Source organism: Etheostoma spectabile, chromosome 2, assembly GCF_008692095.1.
Source record: "Etheostoma spectabile isolate EspeVRDwgs_2016 chromosome 2, UIUC_Espe_1.0, whole genome shotgun sequence".
Taxonomy (NCBI): domain Eukaryota; kingdom Metazoa; phylum Chordata; class Actinopteri; order Perciformes; family Percidae; genus Etheostoma; species Etheostoma spectabile.
The window spans coordinates 21661993-21670810 of record NC_045734.1 but is presented as its reverse complement, the minus strand read 5'-3'; the positions used below and the strand labels follow the sequence as shown (position 1 = coordinate 21670810).

General features: G+C 49.8%; 1 protein-coding gene, 1 long non-coding RNA gene and 1 pseudogene across 2 annotated transcripts in view; 2 read left to right on the top strand and 1 right to left on the bottom strand.

Annotated features, from left to right (window-relative positions):
* The window catches only part of LOC116700184 (complement C3), a 134518-nt gene that overhangs the window by 26121 nt on the left and 99579 nt on the right, over positions 1 to 8818 (top strand). The window lies entirely within an intron of this gene.
* The window catches only part of LOC116700323 (uncharacterized), a 95236-nt gene that overhangs the window by 51517 nt on the left and 34901 nt on the right, over positions 1 to 8818 (bottom strand). The gene's annotated exons all lie outside the window — the stretch shown is intronic.
* Positions 7 to 8818, top strand: part of LOC116700306 (complement C3-like) — a 16370-nt pseudogene continuing 7558 nt past the window's right edge.

Below are 8818 nucleotides of genomic sequence, written 5' to 3'. Positions count from 1 at the left end.
CATATGCTGTTGCCATGACGTCATGTGCCCTGGCCAATGAAAACAAACTGAACAAAGAAATCCTCTACGGCTTTGTTTCCAAAGGTTTTGTCACACAGCAATATTCTTAAACTAAAATTCAAAAACAGAATTTATGGTGTGATGAATAGAATAAAAAGTACTCCGCGTCCATGAATAATAACTATAATACGATTATTAGAGCCTGACATATCATATAGTAACATGTAACATACTGTATGTTTGAGGTATTTAAAAAATAGTCTAATTTTCATAGATCCTCCACCAGAACTTGTAATGTTTTTTTTCAGCCATTAAGTTTCTTTCTTAGTACAAATTGGTGAGAATCTTTCAAAAACAAATCTTAAATAACAAACTTGTGTCTCTCAAATATAAAAAATATCAAATATCTGAATGTAGCATGGGCAATAACAATGATTAGAAGTAGTACTTCTCAATACTGAAAAAAAACAGACACAATATGGGATTTTAGGATGCATTGAATCCAGGTATCTTTAAAAAAAGAATAGTTTACCTCTATTTGGCCTGGTTCTTCCAGAGCTCTCCTGCTTCCAAAAAGAGTGGGCACAGCAGATGTTTCTGCAAACCCTTGCTGTTACCTCCATTATTCAGTCGGGCTCTCATGTAGCTTGTATGTTCATTTCTTAAATGGCCTTACTACGATAGAACGATTAGTTAAAATTCTTTAAAGTATGCAGATTTTACTTTATTTGATATTTTATCTATATACAATTCAATATGTTAAGATGAGGAATTGGGGAATTATTAGTGAAGGAATATTGTTTCAGGTAAAACAGAGTAATATAAAGATTTTTTGTGTATGTCTTCCTCAGAGTTGTCCCACTGGCAGACACCTAAGGGATATGTTTACACACGGGAGGCCACAGCTTACGCTCTTCTTGCTCTGGTCAGGGCCAAGGTGAGCATGTCCCACTTGAGTATGTCTAGTCAGGACTCTGACAGAAAACATACAACTGTGTCCTCAACCGTGCTACCTTACTGAAAGGGTAGGGGGTTTGCAAACAAATGTAACTTCCTCAGTTTTACACTTTTTAAGTAACAAAATTTTTCAAGTTATTAATTTATCAACATCAAGTTATAATTATTAATTTGGCTCATGTCAACCTTTTATATTACTGGTGACCATTTCACAGACCACCTTATGATTATATATAGATATATAAAAGGCCTTTTTTTTTAGTGTGGAGTTGCAGCCTGGTCTCACAGAATTCCGTGAAATGAACACCCCATTACGTGTGGCCACCACGGGAGACAATGCCAATGTAAAGTCAATAAGAAGATGATGTAACATTAGCAGTGAACATGGTAGCGAGTAGTATGAAAGCATGAAGATCTACATAAGGAGGTGGGTTGGGGTGGTGGATGGGTCAAACACAGGACTTTAATCCAGGAGACCAGGAATCGTGTCCCTCGTTTAATGTTTCCTAAAGTCGCTTTTCCTAAACCCAACCGTCCTGTTCTTCCTGCGTGTCACGGAACAGTAAGCCCATCCACAATCGTTTCCTTAATTTAAAGGAGAATTCCGGCCAATGTTTATGTTAACCTTGATTGCTATGAATATGAAAGTACCACCTCTCTGTGTGGTTCTTTCCAACTCTTGTGAGGCGAGTTCTTCGTCTGTATTCTCGGGTTTGAATAAATGATACTTGTCATATTGACTTGGAATTTCGCGGGGATTACGCTTACAACGTTGCTGGTATAATGACGTTAGCTGCGCAAATTTCCAGTAATGTATTGTTTTTAATTGGTCCATGTTTGATATGTAACAGAGATGATTATTGGCATTACATTTTTACTTGCAAACGCAGAGTAGAGGTTTTTTTTTGGTTGAATGGACAGTAAAAGCACTGCTTATTCTACCATTTTTTTCTATTCGATTATGTGTAACTGCTACATTTGTCATTGTAACGTCAAAATAATTGGAATAACACACATATAAATCACCAAAATCAAATACATTTATTTAATAAACATTTTTATGCTTGAATTTTGGTAGGGTAGGCAGTGCCTGGCTTGCCTACCCAGACTGCACGTCACTGCACAAGATCTTTTTTAGCAGGAAAAGGAAGCTAAACAGTGTGCAGATCGTGTGGGTGAAGTGAAGAGCGTAGTTGTTGACAGAGTTGTTGACGGAGTTGTTCACAAGGGAAGAAGCGTGGAGTAATGTAATAAGGAGAATATAGCAGATATACAGTACAACACAGAGAAGAGCCTTTTGAGTTTGATGGTCATCCTTATTTATTCGAATCTGAGAATACAGATGAAGAACTCACCTCACAACATTTGGAAAGAACCACACAGAGTGGCAGAACAGAACAGGCAGAAGAAGCTGCTACTCCAAGCATGAGCTACAGATGGCAGTAACTTTATTACTATTTTTGAGGAGGATATAAACTACAATTTGTTGCCGTGAAGGCATGGAGGACACCCACTACACATTGTGTGTCTGTTAAGAGGCACAAAGGCACTCTAAAACTTGCCCCGTTAACTGCCAATTTTGCTCAGTGGAATCTCTTATACGTAGCTGCAGCTACTCAGTGTTGCCTGCATCGATTCAGGTGTTTTTTTTTTCTCAATCGCAAGTACTCGCATATTTATAGAGATCAAGATTAACATAAAAATTTGCCGGAATTATTCTTTAAGGAGCCATGTTCCAAGGGCCCATGATGGAATTTTTGGCGATCCATGTTCATTTCACGGAAGTCTTCTTCCCTTTACAGATTTTTTTGCAATTCTGCTTTTGAGAGGCCGTGTTCATTTCACGGATTTCTGTTAGATCAGGTTGGGAGTTGATTTATAAATGCCTCCAGTTCAAAGTACCTCTTATTAAACAAGCTTGTTCTACCTGGAACGGTTTGTAGGCCAAGCTCAAACTTGAGCCCCTTATCTCTTTAAATTATTTTAAACTTGACATTTTTGTGGTACCTATTGTTGCTCTTTTGATTTACTGCTGTTGGATACTGCTATGTAACCTTTGTCAGGCCAGGTCTTACTTGCAAAAGAGGTTTTAATCTGAATGTGACTTCCTAGAAAAATGAAGGTATATATATATATATATATATATATATATATATATTCCTAGATATGTATATATATCCTATATACATATATCATATTATAATCAATATATCTATATATATATATACTATCATATACTATAGTATTATATATATATATATATATCCAGTAGAAACAAGGGACTGATTTGAACATTCTTCTTTGCATAACACACCAAAATGAATGGCAAAAACAAAGAAATGTAGTTTGTCATTGTTTGCTTTTATCAGACAATTTCAAGTCTCTGCTGTTTGACTGTGTCATAATCCAAACAGATGATTTAGAAGCTCTATGGTAGGCTTTGGAAACTGGCAGATTACTATCTAAAGTATAACTGTAAAAGAATCAGGACTTATCTCTAGTACTAAAGTTATCAATGCCAAGTCAACCACAGACCATTTCAACCATTGACTTGACTTTCCATCCGCTAATAAAGGCATTTGAAGATGCCAGACCTGTTGTGACATGGTTCAACTACGAGGTGGAGACTGACGGAGGCTATGGTTCAACTCAGGTAACACAGACCTGGCTTTCCAGCTTGATATTTACAGCTTATGTTAGCTCATAACCTATATTTCTTCTAATTCTTGTTCCTGTCCTTTACTCTTTCTCTCTCTAGGCTACTATAATAGTGTACCAGGCTTTAGCGGAATACTGGACTAATGCAAATGATGACTCTGGGGATGATAATCTGAATGTGGACATTTTCTTGCCGGACAAGTCAAAGCCTGACAAGTTAAAGTTCTACAAAGTCAGCTGCGACACAGACAGCGGCAGCGACACAGGTGGGGACACCGGCGGCAAGAGCGGCGGCAAGAGCGGCGGCAAGAGCGGCGGCAAGAGCGGCGGCAAGAGCGGCGGCAAGAGCGGCGGCCACACCGGCGCCAAGAGGGGTGGCAAGAGTGGCAGCCACACCGGCGGCAGGAGTGGCAGCCACACCGGTGGTAAGAGTGGCAGCCACACCGGCGGCAAGAGTGGCAGCCACACCAGCGGTAAGAGTGGCAGCCACACCGGCGGCAAGAGTGATGGACACACCGGCGGCAAAAAGATGAACGGCGACACTGACGGCAAGAGTGGCGGCAAGAGTGGCGGCAAGAGCGGCGGCAAGAGCGGAGGCAAGAGCGGAGGCAAGAGCGGAGGCAAGAGCGGCGGCCACACCGGCGGAAAGAGTGGCGGACATACCGGGGGCAAGAGTGGTGGCCACATCGGTGGCGACAAGACGGGTGCCGACAATGGCGGCAAGAGCCGCAGCCACACCGACGTCCACAACGACGGCCACACCAGTGGCGACAAGACGGGTGGCGACAATGGCGGCAAGAGAGGCAGCCACACTGGCGGCACACCGTGGCGACAAACGGTGAACAACAATGGCGACAATGGCGCAAGAGTGGCAGCCCCACCAGTGGCGACCCTGGCGGCAAGAGCGTGGCAAGCACGTGGCGAGAGCGCAGCCACACGGCGAAAGTCTGGCGGTGACACCGGCGCAAGCACGGTGGCAAGAGTGGCGGCCACACCGGGGGCAAGAGTGGTGGCCACACCGGCAGCAAGAGTGGTGCAACACTGGCGGCGAGAGCGCGCCACCCCGCGGCAAGAGTGGCACCACACCGGTTGTAAGAGTGGCAGCCACACCGGCGGCAAGGAAGATGATACACACCGCGGCAAAAGACGGACGGCGACACGACGGCAAGAGTGTGTCAAAGCGGCGGCAAAGCGGAGGCAAGAGCGAGGCCAGAGCGGAGGCAGAGAGTAGGCAAGACGGCGGCCACCCGGCGGAAAAGTGGCGGACATACCGGGGGCAAGAGTGGTGGCCACATCGTGTGGCGACAAGACGGTGGCGACAATGGCGGCAAGAGCCGCAGCCACACCGACGTCCACACCGGTGGCGACAAACGGGTGACGACAATGGCGACAATGGCGGCAAGAGCGCAGCCCACCATTGGCGACCCTGGCAGCAAGAGCGGTGGCAAGCACGGTGGCGAGAGCGGCAGCCACACGGCGGCAAGTCTGGCGGTGACACCGCAGCAAGAGTGTGCCACACACCGGGGCAGAGTGGTGGCCACACCGACATGTGGCACAGGCGGCAGAAGCGGCAGCCACCCCGCGGCAAGTGGCAGCCCACCGGGTAAGAGTGCAGCCACACCGGCGGCAAGATTGATGGACACACCGGCGGCAAAAAGAACGGACGGCGACACTGACGGCAAGAGTGGTGCAAGAGCGCGGCGCAAGACGGAGGCAAGACGGAGGCCAGAGCGGAGCAAGAGTGGATGCAGAGCGGCGCACCGCGTCGGAAAGAGTGGCGGACATACCGGGGGCAAGAGTGGTGGCCACATCGGTGGCGACAAGACGGGTGGCGACAATGGCGGCAAGAGCCGCAGCCACACCGACGTCCACACCGGTGGCGACAAAACGGGTGACGACAATGGCGACAATGGCGGCAAGAGCGGCAGCCGCACCAGTGGCGACCCTGGCAGCAAGAGCGGTGGCAAGCACGGTGGCGAGAGCGGCAGCCACACGGGCGGCAAGTCTGGCGGTGACACCGGCAGCAAGGAGTGGTGGCCACACCGGGGGCAAGAGTGGTGGCCACACCGGCAGCAAGAGTGGTGGCAACACTGGCGGCGAGAGCGGCAGCCACCCCGGCGGCAAGAGTGGCAGCCACACCGGTGGTAAGAGTGGCAGCCACACCGGCGGCAAGAGTGATGGACACACCGGCGGCAAAAAGACGGACGGCGACACTGACGGCAAGAGTGGTGGCAAGAGCGGCGGCAAGAGCGGAGGCAAGAGCGGAGGCCAGAGCGGAGGCAAGAGTGGAGGCAAGAGCGGCGGCCACGCCGGCGGAAAGAGTGGCGGACATACCGGGGGCAAGAGTGGTGGCCACATCGGTGGCGACAAGACGGGTGGCGACAATGGCGGCAAGAGCCGCAGCCACACCGACGTCCACACCGGTGGCGACAAAACGGGTGACGACAATGGCGACAATGGCGGCAAGAGCGGCAGCCGCACCAGTGGCGACCCTGGCAGCAAGAGCGGTGGCAAGCACGGTGGCGAGAGCGGCAGCCACACGGGCGGCAAGTCTGGCGGTGACACCGGCAGCAAGAGTGGTGGCAACACTGGCGGCGAGAGCGGCAGCCACACCGCTGGCAAGAGTGGTGGCCACACCGGCGACACTGGTGGCAAGAGCGGTAGCCACACCGGCGGCAAGAGCAGCGGCAAGAGTGGTGGCCACACCGACGGCAAGAGTGGCGGTGACACCGGCGGCAAGAGTGGCGACCCACACCGGCGGCAAGAGTGCGGCCACACCGGCGGCAATGGGTGGCCGCACCGACGATACCGCGCCACATCGTGGTAAGACTGGCGGTGACACCGGCGGCCACATTGATGGTAAGACTGGCGGCCACACCGATGGCAAGAGTGGTGGCCACACCGGCGACACTGGCGGCAAGAGCGGCAGCCACACCGGCGGCAAGAGCAGTGGCAAGAGTGACGGCCACACCGACAACAAGAGTGGTGGCCACACCGACGGCAACAGTGGCGGTGACACCGGCGGCAAGAGTGGCGGCCACACCGGCGGCAAGAGTGGCGGCCACAACGGCGGCAAGAGTGGGGGCCGCACCGACAATACCGGCGGCCCCATCGGTGGCAAGACGGGCGGTGACACCGGCGGCCACACCGGCGGCAAGACGGGCGGCCACATCGGCGGCAAGACGGGCGGCGACACTGGTGGCAAGACAGGCGGTGACACTGGCGGCAAGAGTGGCGGCAAGAGTGGCGGCAACATTGGCGGTCACACCGGTGGCGACAAGACGGGCGCCGACAATGGCGGCCACACTGGTGGCAAGACGGGCGGTGACACCGGTGGCGACACCGGTGGCGACACCGGCGGCCACACCGGCGGCAAGACGGGCGGCAACATTGGCGGTCACACCGGTGGCGACAAGACGGGCGCCGACAATGGCGGCCACACTGGTGGCAAGACGGGCAGTGACACCGGTGGCGACACCGGTGGTGACACCGGCAGCCACACTGGCGGCAAGACGGGCGGCAAGACGGGCGGCAATATTGGCGGTCACACCGGTGGCGACAAGACGGGCGCCGACAATGGCGGCCACACTGGTGGCAAGACGGGCGGTGACACTGGCGGCAAGAGCGGCGGCAAGACAGGTGGCAAGACTGGTGGCAAGACCAGCGGCAAGACCAGAACAACTAAAGTGAGAAGACACACTTAGTGGCACATTAATATCATCATGCATGTTGTTCTCTGTATGCTTTTTTCTGCTGATGCCTGTGTGTGTGTGTGTGTGTGTGTGTGTGTGTGTGTGTGTGTGTGTGTGTGTTCGCACATTTAAATCCACTAGATCAACGGTATAAACCAGGATGTAAAAGTAATTGCCACAGGCAAAGGGGAAGCAACGGTGAAAGTAAGTATAATTTATCATTGTTCTGAGTTTTATCATCTAACATTATTTTACAGTAATTTTGTATAATTTTGTCTTACAATATTAAACAGTAAGGATTCTGGCCAGCTAACCAAATGTAGCTGTTAGCTTAGCTGTTGTCAAAACAGCAGGGCATGATGGACAAAAACTCCCTGTTAGGAAGAAACCTTGGACAGACCCAGGCTCTTGGAAGGCAGTGTCTAATGGGCCGTTTGAGGTTGAAAGGAATAGTGACAATAACAGTCACAGTAAATGATAATGGAACACTGACTAGATATATTAGTTTGTAGTAGTTCATGGCATAGCAGGGCACTGCACAGCATTACACGGCACAGCAGGATGTGGCAGGATGTAGCAGGGTACCGCTGAGCGTAGCAGGATGAAACAGGGAATCGCAAGACAACGGCGACAGCTTCAACCAAGATTTTGGAGCCTTCCTGATCCAAAGAAACATAATGGGGGTAAAAGAACACAAGAACTCCCCAGAGCTAGGTTAGTAACAAGCATTTCTGGGACATGGATGTTTTCAAATGGAAAGATAAAGCAGAGAGGAGCTCAGTGTGTCAAAGGAAGTCCCCCGGTAGTCCAACGCTATTACAGCATAACTAAGAGAGACAGGGTAAAGAGAAGAGGCTGGTTGGGCTGTACTGCCCTGCCTCTCTCTAGTTTTATTATATTATTGATTATATGGTAAATTAATCTGACACCTATGAAGAGGAGAAAAGAAGGGGTGCCGTGTCTGTGACTATACACCCTCCCCCGGTGGTCTAGGTGAACGCTGTGACTCCTCACTCCCTAAATATGAGCTCTCAAAGAGGAGAGTTTTAAGTTTACTCTTAAATGTGCTGATGGTGTCTGCCTCCCGAACACAGATCTGAAGCTGATTCCACAGTAGGGGAACCTGATAGGCTCTGGCTCCCATTCTACTTTTAGAAACTCTAAGAACGAGTAACTCTGAATTCTGGGTGTGCAGTGCTCTAGTGCGACAATAAGACACTAAGACCTCTTCAAGATAAGATGGTGCTTGACCATTTAGAGATTTGTAGGTTAGGAGAAGGATTTTAAATTCAATCCTGGTTTTTACAGGAAGCCATTGCAGAGAAGCTAATACAGTAGAAATATGATCTCCTTTCTTAGTTCTTGTCAGAATACGCCTGCAGCATTCTGGATCAGCTGGAGAGTTGTAAGGGACTTATTTAAACATCCTGAAAATAAATAAATTACACAAGTCGATTCTGAAAGTAACAAACGCATGGACTAGTTTTTCAGCATAATTTTGAGACAGGATG